Source organism: Carassius auratus, unplaced genomic scaffold (assembly GCF_003368295.1).
Source record: "Carassius auratus strain Wakin unplaced genomic scaffold, ASM336829v1 scaf_tig00008198, whole genome shotgun sequence".
In the NCBI taxonomy this organism is placed as follows: domain Eukaryota; kingdom Metazoa; phylum Chordata; class Actinopteri; order Cypriniformes; family Cyprinidae; genus Carassius; species Carassius auratus.
The window spans coordinates 15,890-37,486 of record NW_020523920.1 but is presented as its reverse complement, the minus strand read 5'-3'; the positions used below and the strand labels follow the sequence as shown (position 1 = coordinate 37,486).

At 42.9% G+C, this 21,597-nt stretch overlaps 1 long non-coding RNA gene across 1 annotated transcript; it reads left to right on the top strand.

Moving 5' to 3' along the window:
• LOC113071818 (uncharacterized) lies at window positions 1–2,171 on the top strand. The gene is made up of 4 exons (XR_003280244.1): window positions 1–164; window positions 590–735; window positions 1,137–1,433; window positions 1,607–2,171. It is a non-coding gene; the product is annotated as an uncharacterized LOC113071818 (long non-coding RNA).
• The last annotated feature ends 19,426 nt before the right edge of the window (window positions 2,172–21,597 follow it).

The following is a 21,597-nucleotide window of genomic DNA, read 5'->3' as shown; positions in this document are numbered from 1 at the left end:
TGCATCCCTCAAGTCCATGATATAAGTTCATGAGATGCTCTGTTCTCTTGTATATCTATCTTCTGCATCGAGTTCATAAGATGCTCTGTCCTGTAAGATGTTCGGTCCTGTCTGCATCAAGTTCATAAGATGCTCTTTTCTGTCTGCGTCAAGTTCATAAAGTGGTTCGTATTATTAATATGATACTATCTTGCTCCAATGTGTTTGCTGTCTGCAAATTTGTTTCAGTTCCAATTCTCTTGTATTCAGTTTTTTTCTCCCCAGATGCCGGTGTTAAAATGGTATGTATTGGATGGTCTGCATGTTATGTTGTGAATTGATTCCAGAAGATTAGTGTCCTAAAAGTAATTTTAAGTATCCTAAACCTCACCCTGATTATACTTTTAAGGTCAGGGATGCAAACTAGTCAGCTTTACACCCAATTATGGCAATTAAGTTAATTGTGTGAAATGTGGATTTGTGTCTGTCCTGAGAAGTGCTGCTCTGGGAGCATTCACCATTTTCATGCTGTACCGTTAGTTTGCATCCCTGCTTTCTTGTGTCCTGTTTTGGGAGGATCATCATAGTAATACAGTATTTGCTTTTGAAGATTCCTTTCTGTCCTGGGCTTCATCATAAACATTGACACATTGATGTCGATGGTTCCTGTGCTGCTTGAAGGACAGCGATATGTCCTGACCTACAGGTTCAGCCAGGACCACTTGGAGCTTCTCTTCAACTTCATCAGAGCATCCGGTAGGGTTCATCATTAATATTTACCAGCCGCTACACTAAGTGACACAAAGTGCCAGGAAATGCTTGTATTGTTTTCAGTTTGTCGGTCCATATGTTTTTATTTTTTGTAAAATATGTTTTCTGAAGACATGCACAGTAACCCTAACCCTAAGACATACACAGTACCTGGAAGTGTCACAAACCATTTTGAGTATTTAGAATCAATTTATCTGTTTGCCGAATTTATCACCACTGATACAGTCTGAATTGTATGATAATGTCTTCAACTTAATTTATATGGAAAGATCATTCAGGGGTGGTTAGTTCTAATTTTCTTTTTCTTTTTTAAAGCATAAAACATTTTTAAAGCATGTATTTAATATCTGTGATCTATTCTCATATATCTTTTTTTTTTTTTTAAGGTGGCTGGAATAACAACCCTAATGCCAGCCAGTTCAAGTACATCTTTAGGAAGCTGATGGCCCGGTGTGGGGTTGTTAAACCATGCAGAGGCAATGCGACGGCACAGGATGACCCAGAGTCCCTACCAGCTGTCATTGACACCTCTACAAGCCTGTCAGCTGTAGATATGTCCTCTGCAGCAGGAGGAGAAGATCTTCCATCCCCATTTGCTGACATTCCTGCCCTAGTACATGACCACAGCTACCTTCCCATCCACTTTGATGTTCTTGTGGACAACGCTCTCGTGTAAATTTCAGGTAAAGGCTGACTGAAAGTCGATTTTGCCTATAACCGATGGTGCCAATAGTCAAATTCTGGGGGAAAACAATCTCGCGATACTCCATAAAGAGAAATCTTCCCATAATTTCCACATCCTTATTAATGATTATTATTATAAGTTATGATATTATTATACTAACTCAAATTTCAGGATTTGTTGTGCGACGGGCTCTGAAGAAGCTATCGTGTGATGTCTGCCGTGCCAGCCTAGTGACAGACGCTGCATCTGCCTTCAAGGACCAGAGCTACCACCTGCTGACCTTAAAAAAAAATTCGAGGTCTGGTGATTCCATCAGAAGGCACAGTGAGGGTCGTCAGGCCAGCAGAGTGGGTCATTCGTCAGGCATCAGCAAGTTCCAGACGATCACAGCCCATCAAACTGCTAGAGGTCGTGTACACCGTACGGAAGAGGATAGGGTCAGAGGATGTGTTTGTGCTCAGGGAGCACATAGTAAACATAAATTGACCATTTCAAATAAACATACTTGTACTTCAGTAAACATAAACCATCTTAATTAACCTTAACAGTACTCCAGTACAGTATCCTTCATTCAGAATGTAAAGTGCAATTTGACTTAGGTCAGCTATCTATTCTTGGATTTTGAGGTTCTTCTGTAAAAAGATAAGCCTGTCAACATTCTCTGCAGCAAGGCGAGAGCGTTTTGCACTTACAATGTCCCCGGCAGTGGAGCAAATTCTCTCACTCGCAACGGAGGTTCCTGGGACACAGAGGTGTTGTTGTGCAGCTTTTGCTACATGGGGGAACTTGCATTCATCCACATGAATACTGTCTGCTAACTTGTATTTGGTGACTTCCTCCTCAATGATCTGGGGAAATGGCTTACCCTGCTTTTCCTCAGTTTTGAAAAGCTCCCCAAATACCTCTGACATTGCTGTCTTCTTCTTGGGAGGGGGATAGGATGGATTGTGTTCATCTGTGGAGGGCACAGGATTCTCCACTAGACCCTTTGCATCAAAGAGAATGATCCTTTAGTATAATTATTACACATATAAGCACACACAGCTCAGAACCACAACCACCTCTAGTGTAACATATGACAAATGTTAAATTATTTTGATCAGTGAAAAGGACACAATTTATAAGAAGCATCTAAATAGATAAAACAATCAAAATAACAAACGATAAAAATAAAAAAAAATCAAATAGTACCTGCTGTTCATGCTCCAGAATTTCATGGATGATGTTCCTGTAGAGCTTATCGCGAGAGTCTTCAAGGTAAGGCAGGGATTTAAACCTGGGGTCAAGGGCTGTGGCAATTTGGAGGCAATCATGAAGATTGGGGTCAGTGTACCTCTTTGCCAGGTCATTTATAATGGCTGCTTTAGCTTCTTTGACTGTCGCACTGTCCTGGTCTCCTGGTGACATGGATTTGAGAATCATCGCTTTCAGAGGAAGGATCATTGATATAGTGGGGGTTGTTTCACTGCTCATGAGAGCTGTCACTGTTTTCAGTGGTGTGAGGACCTGAATCAGTTCTTCTGCAAGTTTCTGTTCACTGTCATTCAACATGGTTACGTTCTTGACAGACAGCTTAAAACTTTTGTCCAGTAAGGCAGAATAGATGGCGGGCTGCTGTTCTGTGTATCTTTCCAACATGTCATGTACTGTATTCCACCGAGTTGTGACATCATGAATTAACTTGTGTCTGGGCAAGTTTAACATCTCCTGCTTCACAGTCAAAACATGGTGGGCTTTGGTGCTTTTGTGAAAAAATGTCACTATTTTTCTAACCCTCGCCAGGAGGCGGGACACTGTGTTGATTGACACTGCTTTCTTGGCTGCTAGGTTTACAACGTGCGCAAAACAACTTATCTGTGGCCCCAGCCCATCAGCTTCATGGACTGCATTCACAATATTCGGAGCGTTATCTGTAGTGACTGGGAGTAACATATTTGGCCTCCTCAACTTCCACGTATTCACTGCGTTTGTCAACTCTTCTGCCAAATGAGCGCTTGTATGACCTTCATACAGGGGACGCGTTTGGAGTACAACGCTTTTCATTTCCCAATCCGACATGTAGTGAACAGTTACAGTGAGGTAACTCATGGTTGCCCGCGAGGTCCAACCATCTGTGGTCAGAGCAAGGCTCTGTGCTTTAGCCAATTCGTTCACAATACTGTTGAACGTCTTTTCATAGAGGTCGGGAATTATCTCGGTGCTGAAAAAAGTGCGAGACGGTAGTCTGTAACGCGGATCGATAGTTTTTATAAGATGACAAAAGCCCGCGTCTCCAATCACCGAAAACGGCTGCAAATCTTTCGCAATGAACACCCCCACTGCCTTTGTTATTTTTATGTGTCTCTCGGAACTAGTTGGGTATGTGTGCTGGAAGGATTCAGCGAGGGACTGTTGTTTTTTGGAGGACTTTATTACCTGCTCTGCTATCCTGCCTTCAGACAGTGATTGCTGGGTGATGTCGCCGCAGATGTGCAGTCATGTTGGAAGTGTTACCGTTTGAGTAGGCTACACGTGTAAAACAATGCTTGCAGACAGTCATTTTTTTGTTTACCGCTTTTTCTTCCTCTGCGTTATAGTCGACGGCAAAACCGAAATGTCTCCACACTACGGATTTGAAAGACGCCGGCGCTTCCTTGTACTGTAGCCTCACTTCACCGCTGCTCGCCATGTTAAAGTGTGGATTGGAATAATTGTTCAGCGCCCCCTAAATATTTACTCGCGGGGAGGAGTTTCCTCCTCTCAGCTCGTACACCAGGCACACACAAACAGTAAATTCGGAGAGAAATAAGACACATTTAAATTATTTAAACGTAAAACCGGAAAAAAACGCAATTCACAAGCGCGTATTGAACCGTGGATGTCGTACCGAACGGTTCAATATTATATTGAGAATTGTGACATCCCTAGTTTGTACTAAACCCAGAGCAGCCCTGAATGAATCGACAGATTGACCCTGCTCATATTCCAACCCCACCCCCCTCTCTGTTTCTCTCTGTAAAGATAATTTTTACAACAATATATTTTAATATAAATAATATAATTACCTTATTAAATGTTTCTGTAGTTTTTGTCAAATATTTGGAGGTAGATGTGCACACTGGTGGTGTTTGAGGAGATTCATCCTTCTATGTAAAGTGCTTTGAGTGCCCAGAAAAGTGCTATATAAATGTAAGGAATTATTAGTTATTAATAATTAAATATAACCAGTTTCCTCAGTCGATCACAATATTGTAGACTGCATTTAAAAAGCTTTGCACATGCTGTTTAATGCTGATCATGTACTGTGTGTATCTTTACACAAAAACTACATGATGTTAATAGCCTAGAAATGAAAAACACAGGAATTCATAGTGAGTCCAGCTGCAATATCATTAATGAAATCATTGTGATGTTGTTATAATGATTATTAATTTTGATTAATATAAAGTTTTTTGAGGGGACCATGTCATATTCTGGTCTGTGATAAACATAACTATACTTTGAGATTTTGTTGTACAAGGTAAACCTCACACACTCACACCCAAACATTCATATGTATTAACAAAAACAAACCACTTTTTAAAAATGTGTGTGTTTTCTGCATCAGTGTGTGTAATGTGCATTATAGAACAAAATGTCATTGTACTCACTTTTCATATTATTCACTTTACTTCAAGTTGTACTACATATACTTTTTAATATAACATATCACTTTTACTATATTTTTACTGTGCACTGTATCAGTGCATAATATTTTAATTTTCACTGGATCCATGAAGGCTCATCAGTTACATGTGTTATTATTTGTTGTGGAGTTTATCTGTAGATTATGGAGTGCTATCAAATGAAAAGCAGACTACAAGTGTGACACTTTTTGATGTTTTATTCAATTTTCTCAGTAATAGCAAATTATTCGTGCTTAAAGATGTATTACTTAGATTTTTTTCCCAGTATTTCAAAGGGGATGAGCTGTGTTTTGACCTGAGACACAAGAAAGAAAAAGAGTGGAATTTGAACTCAGATAAAGCAATAAAACAACTGCATTTAATTGAATGTACATTCAAATTACATTACATGCATATGTCACAGTTATACTAAATTAACATTAAAATTGTAAACCGAAAATAATCAACGAAATCAACAAGTGAGACAAATGTGAGCTTTCACAATTCCTTACGAAAATTAATAATTTTCCAAACCTAACTAAATAACTGGAGGCAAAGTTTTTTTTTAACTGCACGTGGATCACAAACCTGAAATCGGTTGATAAATGTGAACGTTATCGTGTTTTTATTCAGAATAAACCGCAGCTCCCCGTTTACTTCCATGTATTTTTAAGACAGTCTTGCCCTCACTAACATGGCGGACGCGTTGACGTATCGCAGCAACGGCTCAGAGCGGCCAATGAGGCGTCGCTACTGCCTATTGGCACGAATGAGCCGTGGAGCCGCCATCTTGGACCGGTCGCCAGCTCCACTCATTGTAAATTGTTTGCCAGGTGCAATGAGCTGTCAGCGCATTAAATTAATCATATCTCACTGAATACCTAACTGATTTTGACGCGGGTTTTTTTGCAGCAAAGGTCATTCATGCAGCTATGATACAGGACACATGGTTCAGCGTATTTTAATATTCATAATAGGATTTACAGTAACATATTATATTCTGATATAAGATATAAGTGACCAGACGCCCAAAATCTAAATATGTGAGGTAGGATATTCATAAATCACACTATAAATATGATAAAGAAGCAGAAACAGATAGTTGCAGTAAAATAAGATATTTTAATAAAAATAAACAAATTATTATAATTTGTGAAATATACACTCTATCTGTTTCTCTCTATCTCTCCATCTCTCTCTCTCCATCTCACACACACACACTCTTCTCCCTCCCTCCCTCTCCATATCACACACACACACACACACACACACACTCTTCTCCCTCCCTCTCTCACACACACACACACACACACTCTTTTCTCTCTCTTTCTCTCTCTCTCTCTCTCTCTCTCTCTCTCTCATACAATCCCACACACACACACACACACTAAAACCCCTGAAAGAGGACTGTTTTGCAGAGCTTCTTTCTCGTGCTCCCTTTCTGTAGTTCAAGAGAGGAGAGTTTGGCAACATGGTGGAGCCTAATCTTTAGAAACACAGACACAACCAGTGACAACATATCAGACTGATGGTTGTCGATGCCAAACTGGGTCTCCTCAATGTGCTCCCCAGGAAGGAAAACATCATATTGTCCTAATCTCCTCCCGCACAATGTGTGTGACACCAGGGGCGTAGCAAGCTTTTCAAAAGTGCGGGGGATGGATGTGGTTTGTTTATAAACAATAAAAACGATGAATACATTGATGGAGGGGTACAAAATGCAGGGCTTAAAGTTCTCCGGCACCGTGCCGGATTTCCGGCTTGCAGCGTTTGGCTGGGAAAAAAAATAATCCTACATTTTAAAAAATATAAAAATCATGGCCACATCCTCACATACACCCTAATCAAAACATTTTAAAAGAAAACACACCAGACACACATGGAAATAAGCACCACCCACGACACAACACACACACACACATGGCCTCTCTTCCTTCATAGACCTCTTTCTGAAACTGATGCCTCCAGCAACTTCCTCTCCTAAAGTGGTAATAATGGGCAGCGGTAAAGGAATAGGGACAAACAGTTACAGCTGTGGCACTGAAAAAAACCTCAGTGAATATTGAAAAGTAATATCATGAAATAAACGCAAACAATATCTAATGGGCTACTGTTGTTTAATGTCAAAATTTTTCAACTTTCAGCTTTCAACTTCACTTATATGATTTCTCTTGAAAAAGGTGTCAATCTTCTCCTGCCTCTTTCTTTTTTGCATTTTAATGATACTGCGTGACAAAAAGACAGCGGTAAGCTTGATAGTGACATGGGTCTGACAGGACTGTGACTGAGACTGCTAAATTTTGCTTACTTGCGCCCTGAAAAGGGGAGAGCCCACAAAAAGCTTTTTCTCTAGTGGTATAAATAATTTAACAATTTACTGTTTTTAAACATTAAAATAATATAAACTTTTCTTTATATTATTACGTCAGCAGTCCAGCCGACCCCTTGTCCTCTTCCTTGCCCACACGAACTCACTACACTGGTGCCGAAACCCGGGAAGGAAAAAGGACCGTCGCCGCCGCCATGCAAAGCCCGTCCTCCATGCCGCTTGCGGACATCATTTCTTCCCTTGCGGTCCTCCACCGCGAGCAACACCAGGCGCTGCTGGACCTGAGGACCGATCAGGAGCGACGGTTCCAGGCTATCGACCAGACCCAGCAGGAGGACCGCGAGAGGTTCCGGGGCTGGATTGATCGGGAGGTTCGCGCCGAGGCCGCCGGGGCGTCCGCCGCCCCCGTGCACCTGCCACTGCACAAGATGGGGGCCCAGGATGATCCGGAGGCCTTCCTAGAGCTCTTCGAGAAGGCGGCCGAGGCCTGCGGGTGGCCCCGCGAGCAGTGGCCGGTGCGCCTCATTCCACTGCTCTCCGGCGAGGCCCAGGTGGCCGCACAACAACTTCCGGTGGCGAATCTCCTGGTCTTCAACGACCTGAAGAGGGCCATCATCCAGCGGGTCGGGAAGCATAGTGTGGAAGTTGCGGTTAGTCCCCGCCTCCGGCATCCAATAATTTTGGGGACGAATTGGCCCACGTTTACGGTTTTATTGGGGTCGTTATGTGCGGATGCCTCTTGGGGAAATAAGGCATGGAAGGAGACCGCGCAGGTTCAGGTGGGGGAAACTGAGCCAGGACTGCTGAGGTCTGCTTCAGGGGAACCGAGTGGAATCGGGAGACTAATTCTCTTGGAGCACGATGACTTTCCTCTGGAGCAGTCTCAGGATGAGACGCTAAAACATGCGTTTCAACAGGTCCGCACCATCGATGGCCAGTCTCTCCAACCTGCCCTCCCGCTCTCCTATCCATATTTTGCCATTTTAAAAGACCGGTTGTATCGAGTGACCCAAGATGCTCAGACAAAAGTAAATACAACCCAGTTGTTAATTCCAAAGAGCCGCAGGGAATTGCTTTTCCATTCGGCTCATTCTAATCCTATGGAGGGCCATTTGGGACAGGCAGCAACACTAAATCGCCTCATGACCCGATTCTTCTGGCCGGGCATTCATGACAACGTGCGCAGGTGGTGCGCCAAAAAGTGTTGCGGATGCCCTGTTTCGTCTTATCTCCCAGGTGGGGGTTCCGAAAGAAATCCTTGCTGATCAGGGCACGGCGTTTATGTCACGTACGTTACGCAAACTATACGGATTGTTGGGCATTAAATCGATTCGAACTAGCGTCTATCACCCACAAACTGACGGCCTGGTCGAACGATTTAATCGCGCTCTTAAATCCATGATCCGGAAGTTCGTTCAGGAAGACGCCAAAAATTGGGATAGGTGGCTAGAGCCCTTGTTATTCGCCTTGCGAGAGGTCCCACAAGCCTCCACGGGGTTTTCCCCCTTCAAGCTTCTCTATGGACGCCAGCCCCGGGGGGTGCTTGACATTCTGAGACCATCTCAGGGCAAAAACGAAATTCAATACGTACTGGACTTGAGAACAAAACTCCACACATTGGGGCGGCTATCAATGGAAAATTTGTTGCAAGCCCAGGACCGCCAGAGCCAGCTGTATGACAGGGGAACTAGGTTACGCAAATTTGCACCAGGAGAGAAAGTACTTGTATTACTCCCAACGTTGAGCTCTAAATTATTGGCTAAGTGGCAGGGGCCGTTTGAGTTCGCACGCCAAGTCGGGGATCTCGATTATGAGGTAATACGGTCCGATAGGAACGGGGCTCATCAGGTTTACCACCTCAATCTCCTCAAAAAATGGAATGAGGCGGAATCAGTGATGTTGGCAACGGTGATTGGGGGGGAGGATGATCTCGGTCCAGAGGCGAACGTCAAACCACAATCCCTCGCCCTGGCTCCAGGTGGAGATCACCTCTCGCCGTGCCAACTCACTGATTTAACGAAGTTACAGGCAGAGTTTGCCGACGTCTTTTCGCCCCTACCGGGCCGTACTAACCTAATTCAGCACCATATCGAGACTGAGCCTGGTGTGGTAGTTCGCAGCCGGCCGTACCACTTACCGCTTCGACGCGTATCCAATGCCGCGGGTTGACGAGTTGCTTGATCGGTTAGGCACGGCTCGCTTTTATTCGACATTGGACTTAACGAAGGGTTATTGGCAGATCCCCTTGTCTCCATTATCCCGAGAAAAAACAGCTTTCACAATGCCGTTTGGTTTACACCAATTTGTTACCCTTCCGTTTGGCTTGTTCGGGGCACCTGCGACCTTTCAGCGCCTCATGGATAGAATTCTGCGGCCCCATGCTGCATATGCGGCTGCCTACCTGGATGATATCATTATATTCAGTAATGATTGGCAGCGGCATATGCAGCATCTGAGGGCTGTTCTGAGGTCAACCCAAAGAAGTGTGCGATTGGGCGTGTGGAGGTAAGGTATCTGGGCTTCCACTTGGGGCATGGACAGGTGCATCCCCAAATTGATAAGACAGCCGCTATTGCGACCTGCCCACGTCCCAAGACCAAAAAGGAGGTGAGGCAGTTCTTGGGGCTGGCGGGATATTATAGGCGTTTTATTCCTAATTATTCGGACCTCACCAGCCCCTTGACTGACCTTACTAAAAAGGAGGTGCCAGATACGGTCCAGTGGACGGAGCCGTGTCAGCAGGCTTTTACCCAGGTCAAGGCTGCTCTATGTGGCGGGCCTTTATTACACTCCTGATTTTTCTCTCCCTTTTCTGTTGCAGACAGACGCGTCTGGGGGCGGTCCTGTCCCAGGACATAGAGGGGGAGGAAAGGCCGGTGCTGTACATTAGCCGCAAGTTCTCAAAGAGAGAGGCTAGGTACAGATTTATTCAAAATTGAAGGCATACTGAACCAGCATGGCTACCACAGCATCTTGCAGCGGCATGCTGTTCCATCCGGTTTGCGTTTAGTTGGACCATTTATTTTTCAACAGGATAATGACCCCAAACACACCTCCAAGCTGTGTGTTACATCTTGAGACATATAGTGTGTGTGTCTTGCTTTGCTGGTCCCCTCGTTCTCTCTCTTTCACAGGATTGGATCCTACCAAAGTGATCTCCAGATCTGATTGGTGCAAATGGGACCAAGGAGCAGCAATAAAAAGATCTGCTGTGCCCGAGGGGGGAGCTCTGCTCATCTTGTGATTTCCTGTTGTTCCATTGTACATGTGCTGTTGTGTGTTTGCTACAGAGTGTTGATGCTCTTAGTTTGCCTGGTGCTCTGCCTATTGTGTGCAGTGTGGATTGAGATGATAAGGTGTTGTCAATCTCATTTTCCATTTTGTAAAGTTTTGTAAATACCCTTTTCTACACTTTGAAGCTGTAGGGGGTGAGTGCCATTTTTCTTTTACAAATATTGGTTTTGTTTGGGTATTTTTTTTTTTTTTTTTTTGCTCACCCCTGAAGTTGTGCTTTTACTCTGTGGCTCTGTAAATAAATGTACAAAGGATCTTTTGATTGCTGATTTCAGTTTGTTGCGGACTTAACAATTGGCGGCTCGTCCCGGATCCTGTAAAACTAGATCATTTGATTAGGCCTGAGTCATCGTGTTTGATCTAGATGCAAGCGCATGAGCATTGGCTGTTGTGTTTGCGGGTGATAGAGCTGAAGATTCCAAGATTACATAGTCATGATAGACCTAGCTCTTTTATCTCCGCTCAGCCCACAGTAGATGTTACTTCTACCCTCTCTAAAGTTTCAACACCTTACTTCATCAGTATTTGTTGCTAGCAAGGATGTTACGTTGGCGACTCCTTTCACGGAATCTGAGGTGGATACATACTTCATTGGCTTCGCGCTAGTGGCATCTACCTTGAGATGGCCCAAAGAGAGGGTGGTATCGTTACTGCGGTGCAGGTTGGTAGGTAAGGCTGAAGAAGTGTTTTCCATTTTACAAATTGAACCAAGGTTGCATTAAGTTGTGAAGACTGTCATGTTTAGGGCTTATGAATTGGTATCTGACAGGCAGAAATGTAGAGCCTACGTGAAATCATCTAATCAAACTTTTTGTGGAGTTGGTCCACGAGACGCAGGTTTTGTTTTAGAAGTTGTGTGTAGCAAGCAAAGTGTCTGATTTTTGTACAACTGTTAGTTATTAGATGAGACCAAGTTGTGTGTCATTTAAAAGTCTCTTCTCTCTCTAAAGCCACCAAGTTCGCGGATTAGTTTTATCTGACACACAAGACTGTTTCACCCTTTTAGAGTTAGTAGGAGTACATCTGTTTAGATGGGATTTGAAAGAAGAAAATATCCACGTTTTCTCGAATGAATCCCATCCAAAGAAAAAACAAGTCTGTCCACAACAACAGTGGTTAAAAGTCTGTTCGTTGCTTTTGGCTTGAGCCAGATCATATAGCTAACTGTGAGGTCTGGAACAAGAGAAATCCTTTTGCTCAATTCAGACATTGATGTTGCATCTGTAGACCGTCGTAGATTCTTTCTCAAATCGTAATGCTCTCTACATGCCTTTTCTTTTCTTTTTTTTTTTTCTTTTTTTTTCAGTGGAACTCATTAAGGAAATCAAAAACTACAGTAGGCAGATCACCATATTGAGGGACATGGGAGCAGGCCAGTCTCTCATAGTATATATTCTTACCATTTGTAACCAAGTCATGTATATGGGCTAAAGTTCTTGTTTGTGGTGTTGGACTTGAGCATTTTGAGATTCCATTGCATAATGTCTTTATGAAATCTAGACTGGTTACAGGACAAGTGCAAAGTGATGTATGCTCCAAACTTCCTGTTGATGGTGTTGACCTTACCCTAGGTAACGTTTTGGCTGGGCATAAGGTGTATTCCCAAAAGCCGTAAGCAAATCCTGGGTGATGTGCTACTGTGTCAACCCCTTAAAACCTGTAATTTGAAGTTAAGTGGTTTAACTTTGTCAAAGCGTGGTTTGACATTTATGGGTGGGGTGTTTCGTATTGAGACATATAGTGTGTCTTGCTTTGCTGGTCCCCTCGTTCTCTCTTTCACAGGATTGGATCCTACCAATGTGATCTCCAGATCTGATTGGTGCAAATGGGACCAAGGAGCAGCAATAAAAGGATCTGCTGTGCCCGAGGGGGGGAGCTCTGCTCATCTTGTGATTTTCCTTTTTGTTCCATTGTACGTGTGCTGTTGTGTGTTTGGCAGTGTGAGTACACCCTAAGAGCATCAACACTCTGTAGCAGTTTGAACCGTGCCCAAGTGCGTTTGACCACCAAAGCGCGGTTCGTTTGACTAGTGTGAGTGCTCCGAATCGTGCCCGGGCACGGCTCGATTAGCCGGCCCTGGCCCGCTTGGAAGAGGTGGGCCAGGGCACGGTTCAGTTGGACTCGGGCGCGGTTCGCATGCAGTGTGAGCGCAAAGGACGCTTCGCATCATGGTTTTGCGACACTCCAAAACCAACATGGCAGGGAAAGGGTCGCTTTGGTCTACGGCAGAGGTGCAAAACGCATAAAAACTAAACTGCAAAGTCCTTGCTGCACTTCAGCTGGTACCTTGCAAACATCCTCATACGAGCAGCACGATTACGTGAGAATTTTCGCACCACTAAGGCGACACATCTGTTTAACAACAGGCTGTGGACCAAACAACACAAAATTATCCACAAAGAAAACAGAGCGATGCAATCCATTGTGTTACGAAAGCGCCGCTCTTCCTGTTTATCCCGAAACCGTCGCACCATAATGACGTAAGCGTGCTCCGGCACGAATGCTGAAACCCTATATGTGAGTGCAGGCCAGAGGGGGAGTGGGGAGGGGGGACAATCGTACTTGAGCCCGGTTCATGGCAACCGTGCCTAGTGTGAGTACACCCTTAGTTTGCCTGGTGCTCTGCCTATTGTGTGCAGTGTGGATTGAGGTGATAAGGTGTTGTCAATCTCATTTTCCATTTTGTATAGTTTTGTAAATACCCTTTTCTACACTTTGAAGCTGTAGGGGGTGAGTGCCATTTTTCTTTTACAAATATTGTTTTCTCCTGTTTTTCATTAGATGGGGAGTTAGGGTAGTGTGTGTGTGTGTGTGTGTGTGTGTGTTTTTTTAAGAAATTTAGTATTTTCTGTTAGGAGCTTACCTGGCGTTTGATTGTTGTTTTGGCCTTTGCTCACCCCTGAAGTAATGCTTTTACTCTGTGGTCCTGTAAATAAATGTACAAAGGATCTTTGATTGCTGATTTCAGTTTATGTTGCAGCCTTAGCCTAGACAGGGTCGTAACATGTGTAGGTGCTATTTGACCAAGAAGGAGAGTGATGGGGTGCTGCGCCTCCACAGTCACCGGACCTGAACCCAATTGAGATGGTTTAGGGGTGAACTGGACCGCAGACAGAAGGCAAAAGGCCCAACAAGTGCTAAGCATCTCTCGGGGAACTCCAAGACTGTTGGAAGACCATTTCAGGTGACTACCTCTTGAAGCTCATCAAGAGAATGCCAAGAGTGTGCAAACCAGTAATCAAAGCAAAAAGTGGCTACTTTGAAGAACCTAGAATGACATTTTTCAGTTGTTTCACACTTTTTTTATGTATATAATTCCACATGTGTTAATTCATAGTTTGGATGCCTTCAGTGTGAATCTACAATTTTCATAGTCAAGAAAATAAAGAGAACTCTTTGAATGAGAACGTGTCCAAACTTTTGGTCTGTACTGTGTGTATATATATAAAAAAATAAGTTGAGCATTTAGATGTCAAACATGTATTCTGTCTTTTTACAACGCATTCTGTTGCAGCTGAATAACACGAGAAAAATCAGAAGCCTATAAAACACTGCAAGATTAATTTTGCCTGTGCTTTAAAGGGACAATAAGTAACTTTTTAGGTATTTTATTATCTAAAATCAATATTTTTATTCATAAATATGCCCTCAATGGTGTACAAATACCTATGCCAATGTTTAAACTAATCCTCGTAAATGAAGAATTTATTATCTTTATATACATGGGACGGGTAGGTCGACGAAGGCTTCCATGTAGTTCCGCCATCTTGCAAAACTATAATAGCAGAGAGGGACAAAAAGTACTAAGCCAACGCGTTTCCACAACGCGTTTTCGGTCAGAGCCAGAAACGCAGGTGCAGAGCAGTGAGAGGCGCTTGAAACTGCACCGGCAAGTTTAAAAGTCTGGATTGCATTCTTATTATGGACCATACATATGCCGCGCCACAGGAGAAGAAAACATCGTTGCCAAAACAGTCAAAAATAGAACGTAAAAGGAAACGTGACCGTAGATTACAGAAAACAAGAGCTAATGTCGGGGAAGCTTTTTCTAGGTGGAAAGAGCTAATGCTGGATAAAGATTTCAAAAGAGACGCTGAAGTGGCCAGTTTTCTTCTCGACAGGTAAGTCAGTGTTACAATCTATATTACAATATTTTTTTTATATCTAACAATACACATTATTCAGAAAATATAACGAATAAAGAAGACATAACTACTAATTACAATATTTCATGTTTTCCACAGTCAGTAATTCATACTGTAACATTCGTTTGTTTATGGTCATGTTGCAGTTTGTTTGAAATAACACACCTGTTCACCTGAAGGAAAACTCGACGAAGTGCTATTAGAAGACATCCCGTCAAAGCTTTTTGGTACATATCGCCTACCGTAGATGCAACGCGCATTTGAAAAAGCGAGGCGCTGGAGAGCTAAATTAGTTTGAATGCAAAATACAATTTCACCACTAGATGGGAGTAATTCCTACTTAGTGTCCCTTTAAAAAGAAAATACCAGAGCAAAAACAACTAGGTTAATATATATTTCAAATATTAAAGTGGTACAGACAAGTAAACAGTCCATAATAAGATGGGAACAAACAAATCAATTAGCAATATCATAAATACAACTAAACAAAATTTCTGGTACAAGTTTAACAACTGCATAGTTATCTTTTTATAATTTAAATAATCAAAGTTGATCAATTAAAGCACTGTGTGCTCCGTAACGAACGTCCTGGTGTGCTCCGTAGTGTGCGATCTGGTGTGCTCCGTAACGAACGTCCTGGTGTGTTTTGTGGTGTGTGATACGGTGTGCTCCGTAACGAACATCCTGGTGTGCTCCCTGGTGTGCTTGGTAACGAACGTCCTGGTGTGCTCTGTAGTGAGTGATACGGTGTGCTCTATAACGAACATCCTGGTGTGCTCCCTGGTGTGCTCGGTAACGAACGTCCTGGTGTGCTCCGTAGTGTGTGATACAGTGTGCTCCCTAACGAACATCCTGGTGTGCTCCGTAGTGTGTGATCCGGTGTGCTCCGTAAAAAACGTCCTGGTGTGCTTTGTAGTATGTGATACGGTGTGCTCCGTAACGAACATCCTGGTGTGCTCCCTGGTGTGCTCGGTAACGAACTTCCTGGAGTGCTCTGTAGTGTGTGATCCGGTGTGCTCCGTAACGAACGTCCTGGAGTGCTCTGTAGTGTGTGATCCAGTGTGCTCCGTAACGAACGTCCTGGTGTGCTCCGTAGTGTGTGATCCGGTGTGCTCCGTAACGAACGTCCTGGTGTGCTCCGTAGTGTGTGATCCGGTGTGCTCCGTAACGAACGTCCTGGTGTGCTCCGTAGTGTGTGATCCAGTGTGCTACATAACGAATGTCCTGGTGTGCTTTGTAGTGTGTGATATAGTGTGCTCCGTAACGAACATCCTGGTGTGCTCCCTGGTGTGCTCGGTAAAGAACGTCCTGGTGTGCTCCGTAGTGTGTGATCCGGTGTGCTCCGTAACAAACGTCCTGGTGTGCTTTGTAGTGTGTGTTACGGTGTGCTCCGTAACAAACATCCTGGTGTGCTCCCTGGTGTGCTCGGTAACGAACTTCCTGGAGTGCTCTGTAGTGTGTGCTCCGTAACGAACGTCCTGGTGTGCTCCGTAGTGTGTGATCCGGTGTGCTCCCCAGTGTGCTCTGTAACGAACGTCCTGGTGTGCTCTGTAGTGTGTGATCCGGTGTGCTCCGTAACGAACGTCCTGGAGTGCTCTGTAGTGTGTGATCCGGTGTGCTCCGTAACGAACGTCCTGGTGTGCTCCGTAGTGTGTGATCTGGTGTGCTCCGTAACGAACGTCCTGGTGTGCTTTGTAGTGTGTGAAATGGTGTGCTCCGTAATGAACATCCTGGTGTGCTCCCTGGTGTGCTCGGTAACGAACTTCCTGGAGTGCTCTGTAGTGTGTGCTCCGTAACGAACGTCCTGGTGTGGTCCGTAGTGTGTGATCCGGTGTGCTCCCCGGTGTGCTCCGTAACGAACGTCCTGGAGTGCTCTGTAGTGTGTAATCCGGTGTGCTCCGTAACGAATGTCCTGGAGTGCTCTGTAGTGTGTAATCCGGTGTGCTCCGTAACGAACGTCCTGGAGTGCTCTGTAGTGTGTGATCCCGTGTGCTCCGTAACGAACGTCCTGGAGTGCTCTGTAGTGTGTGATCCGGTGTGCTCCGTAACGAACGTCCTGGTGTGCTCCATAGTGTGTGATCCGGCGTGCTCCGTAACGAACGTCCTGGTGTGCTCCGTAGTGCGTGATCCGGTGTGCTTTGTAACGAACGTCCTGGTGTGCTTTGTAGTGTGTGATACGGTGTGCTCCGTAATGAACATCCTGGTGTGCTCCCTGGTGTGCTCGGTAACGAACGTCCTGGTGTGCTCCGTAGTGTGTGATCCGGTGTGCTCCCCGGTGTGCTCCATAACGAACATCCTGGAGTGCTCTGTAGTGTGTGATCCGGTGTGCTCTGTAACGAACGTCCTGGAGTGCTCTGTAGTGTGTGATCCGGTGTGCTCCGTAACGAACGTCCTGGAGTGCTCTGTAGTGTGTGATCCGGTGTGCTCCGTAACGAACGTCCTGGAGTGCTCTGTAGTGTGTGATCCGGTGTGCTCCGTAACGAACGTCCTGGAGTGCTCTGTAGTGTGTGATCCGGTGTGCTCCGTAACGAACGTCCTGGAGTGCTCTGTAGTGTGTGATCCGGTGTGCTCCGTAACGAACGTCCTGGTGTGCTCCGTAGTATGTATCCTGGTGTGCTCTGTAGTGTGTATCCTGGTGTGCTCCCTGCTGTGCTCCATAGCCTGTGCAGGTAGCTAATTTGAAAGACTGCGAGACTAAGATTGACATTTTATATAAATTGTACCACATTTTATTTTTATCATGAAAACCACTGACAGTGGTATAATTCAGCTTACTTTGAAAAACTGTAAAAGAGGCAAGATATTTTTTAACAACAATATTGAAACATATACCAAGTGAAATGTGACTTGAGACAGCTGGAATGGAGTCAAAATTCATGTGACTTTCTGTGATAAATATGAAAAAGTGAAATTATGAGCAGGGTACCTACACATTTTCCATTTTCAAATTCTATAATTTTTAAGAGTCAAATTTCCAAACCTCTTAGTAGATTTTCAGACCATATTTAACAATTATCAGCTTGATAATGTACATGTGATATCCTATGTGATGTTAAATATGTAGATTTCTTAAAAATGTTACATTTACAATAACTGATCATGCATTGTTGCTTCAATACTTGTTGACATGTAACATTAATTTTGATTGTCCTGGGTTTCTTTAGACAGGCAGGCTAGAGTGTTACATGAAGCTTGTTCGAGTAATTGTAAGGTAAGTGAGGTGAGAGTAAATTTAATTCATCATTAATAAGGGTACTAAAGGCAAGGCAAGTTTATTTATATAGCACATTTCGTACACAATGGTAATTCAAAGTGCTTTACACTAACTAAAACAATTATAAGTAAGCTTACTAACAAAGCAAAGGTTTATGAATAAGGTTTTGACATGCTTTTTCAAATATGCTGCTTGATTATGGCAAAAGTAATAATAACATTTATTTTGGTCAGTATTGTAATCACGATTTTTTTTAAACGATTGAGTAGGCCAATAATAATAATAATAATAATTTAGGAAATAATTATTATTATAGATTATGTTATTATTACTATAGGGTTAGAAAATAATAGCATGGATGCTTTAAATTTATAAAAAAAGTGATGAAAACGTAATATTATTATAATATTGTTTTTTATTTTTATTGCTGGGGCATGGCTTGTTTGCGTGGTCAGATTTTCCTGATTTTATTCTCTCTAGCTGATCACATGCCTGTAAAAGTTTAAATACATCTAAATCCATAGGCGGAGCGTGCCTTCCCCTGGCCATGTATGGGGACAATACCCCTGCACAAACAAATATAATATATTACGTCTGTTGCTAACAAAGTGAATATGAACAGACAGTGTCAAATTGTAATTCCATTAAATACAAATGATTTATTTACCTTAAAAAAATTATTTACCTTACATGACACCCATATCTGGTTCTTGCCAGAAAAAGATGATGTTATGATGTTTAATACACAGTGGCGGAGCCAGGACGTTTTCAAAGTGGGTGGCCCAGAAATCTTCATTATTTCAATATAAAAATATGTTTGATTACAATATACTGGACTGGTTTAGTGCCTGTAACACAAATGAATACAATTAATTTCTACTTAACTGTAATTGAGATATTTGTAAATTAGATCAATTAATACTGGGTGAATATGACAATTTTTGTATTATTCCTCACCTCCAGGTATTTTAGTAAAGGGGCGCACTATACTGTAGCTTTATTGTTTATTCAGCTCCTAGAAACTTCCAAATGCTTGCTCTCCAACATTTTATACCCCTGGATGAGGCATACATAGTGACACAAATTTGAAAAAGGCCGAAGTCAAGTCATAAATGCCATAATATAAAATTAGTTATTTTATGCATTTAAATGGTTTAATTTTCGCAAATTTTCTAGTATAAGTGAAGTGTGTTCACATTTATTTGTGCATTAAATTACAAATAAAAAATACATATCATCTTGTGCCTTATATGGTCATCTCGAATTGCAGAACATATTTTAGTACATGCATTTGAGAGACTTCTTGTGTGCTGCGTACATGCATTTTTAGTTTTAATTACCTTTTTGGTGAATTCATCACCTGCTGATGACAGAACGAGGTATGTAGCCTATGCTCAAAGTTTTTGTGCGGGTTATTTATGATGAAGTGATTTAGAGCGTGCTCCACATATCAGCGTACATCTGTTGAAGAGTGTGCGCCGTGAGTTTTACTGACAAATAGTCTAACAACATCTCATCAGACCCCAGTTCACAGTTGTTCTACTGAAGCTCATTTGGCTGCTGTAGCTTTTCCGTGCTCGTTTGACTCGCGCCTGACGATGAGGTGAAGCTGAAGTGTGCTTCTGAAAATTCTCCCTTTGAACTTACCTTTTTTAAAACCACTTTCTGTGTGTTTAACCAAAATTTACAAAGAATTGAATCAAAGCATAAAATCTTTCCACCATTTCAAGTGATTGTGTCTCTTCAGAAGACTTGGGCTAAAACCTTTTGATCCATATGGATTCATTTTCCAGCATTAAGATTACATTTTTAGACAAAGAAGGCTTTTGCTAGAGTGGCTCAAATCTATCAGTTGTCATTTAAAATATCTTAAGACATGTTTCTAAGGTGAACAAAAGTTTTATGCATTTGGAGAAGGGGTATTGCGAAAAAAACAAATTCTCATTTTCAGGAAGAAGGACATATTTTTGTTTCACACTGGACAAAGCTACCAATTCAGTGTTTTCTTTCAAGACGGAGACTCTGTGACATCTGATTGCAGAGGAGTCGCACGTGTAAGTGTAAAGCGATTCAGTTTTTCGGAACCTCTGACACACTAAAAGGACACTTTCATTCTGTTTGATTATGTCCTTAATTATAGCAATGTCTGTGTCAATTTTAATGCAGTTGTCTCCTTGTTTAGGTGACAAAACACAATCAGAAATATGTGCCTTCTTAAGCTCTTTTGAGCTTGATGAGAGATGGGATTCATCATTTGATTGGTAAGTTTCCTTTGGAATCATTTCTGAAAGTCTTTTGACAACCTGCTGTAAAGGACGATCTGGTTTTCTAACCAATCGTTTCAGTCCTCCAAGGTAATTCTCATATGGAAATGCAGATACGTTATCAAGAGTGACGAATGCTTTATACTCCTCTCCAAGATGAATAACCTGGTGGACATTGAAAACAAATTCGTCTGTGCCATACAGTCTGCTGTAATGTCTAACAAATGACAAAAGAGCCTTGTTGGCAAATTCAGTCATTGAATCAGAGAGGCCAGGGCTGAGCAGCAGAAACATGCCATCAGAAAAGAGAAGCAAGTTGTCATAGATTTCTCTTTCAACAAATCCTTTTAAAACAACGGGACCAGTGAATAGCATGAACTGGCGGAACTCTGAGGCCTTCCATCTATCCACCTCTGTCAAAGAACGAGGCTTCCTGCCAAATTCTTGGGGCATAAAAGAACGGAGAGCAACAAGTCTGTCCGTAATCCCTAGGATACGCTGTGATGGAAACCTTGTTCTAAGGTTTTTTCCTTTCATCCACATTTGTATTAATCTCCTTGTCACTCCGAGGCAGCAGGTGTGCATGTAATCTACTGGGAACTGGGTTACCATTTTTACTGGTCCGGTCAAGGGGCTTAAGCTGTTACTCAAATGGTGTTCTTCATTTTTCATCATTTCATAATCAAAGTCTGTACGTAGAGTAGCGGTGGGCGATATCTCGATATTTACGATATATCAAGATATTTTTTTAACTCGATATGGATTTTGACATATCGTATATATCGATATATTGTTTATATTTAATTTTGATTACGCCACTTGTTACGCTTGTTTGCATTTTCTGTGCTGTGCTCGCTCGCTCGCTCCCGCTCGCCCCCCGCTCCCTTGCTTTTGTTCCCCCTCCCCTCGCGTGTTGTCTCATTTGATTTAACATGGTGGCGCCCACAACCAGCCCGCAGGCTACAGATCCAGAACTCGTCTCAAAAAAAGGGACAACTGGGTCCATTATATGGAGATACTTCGGGTTTAAGGCGTCGGACGAACAGCAAACAGAGGTATACTGCCGTGAATGCCGCAAGTTGGTTCCAACCAAAGCTTCTAGCACCACAAACCTGTTCCACCATTTGCAGACAAGACACAAACTCGCTTACGAGGAGTGCAACAGATTAAGGATCCCGGCCACTAAACCCACTGGCAACACTCCACACACTACACAGATAACACTACACAATGCTTTAACGCGGAGTGTAGAATATGAAAGAAAGAGCGCAA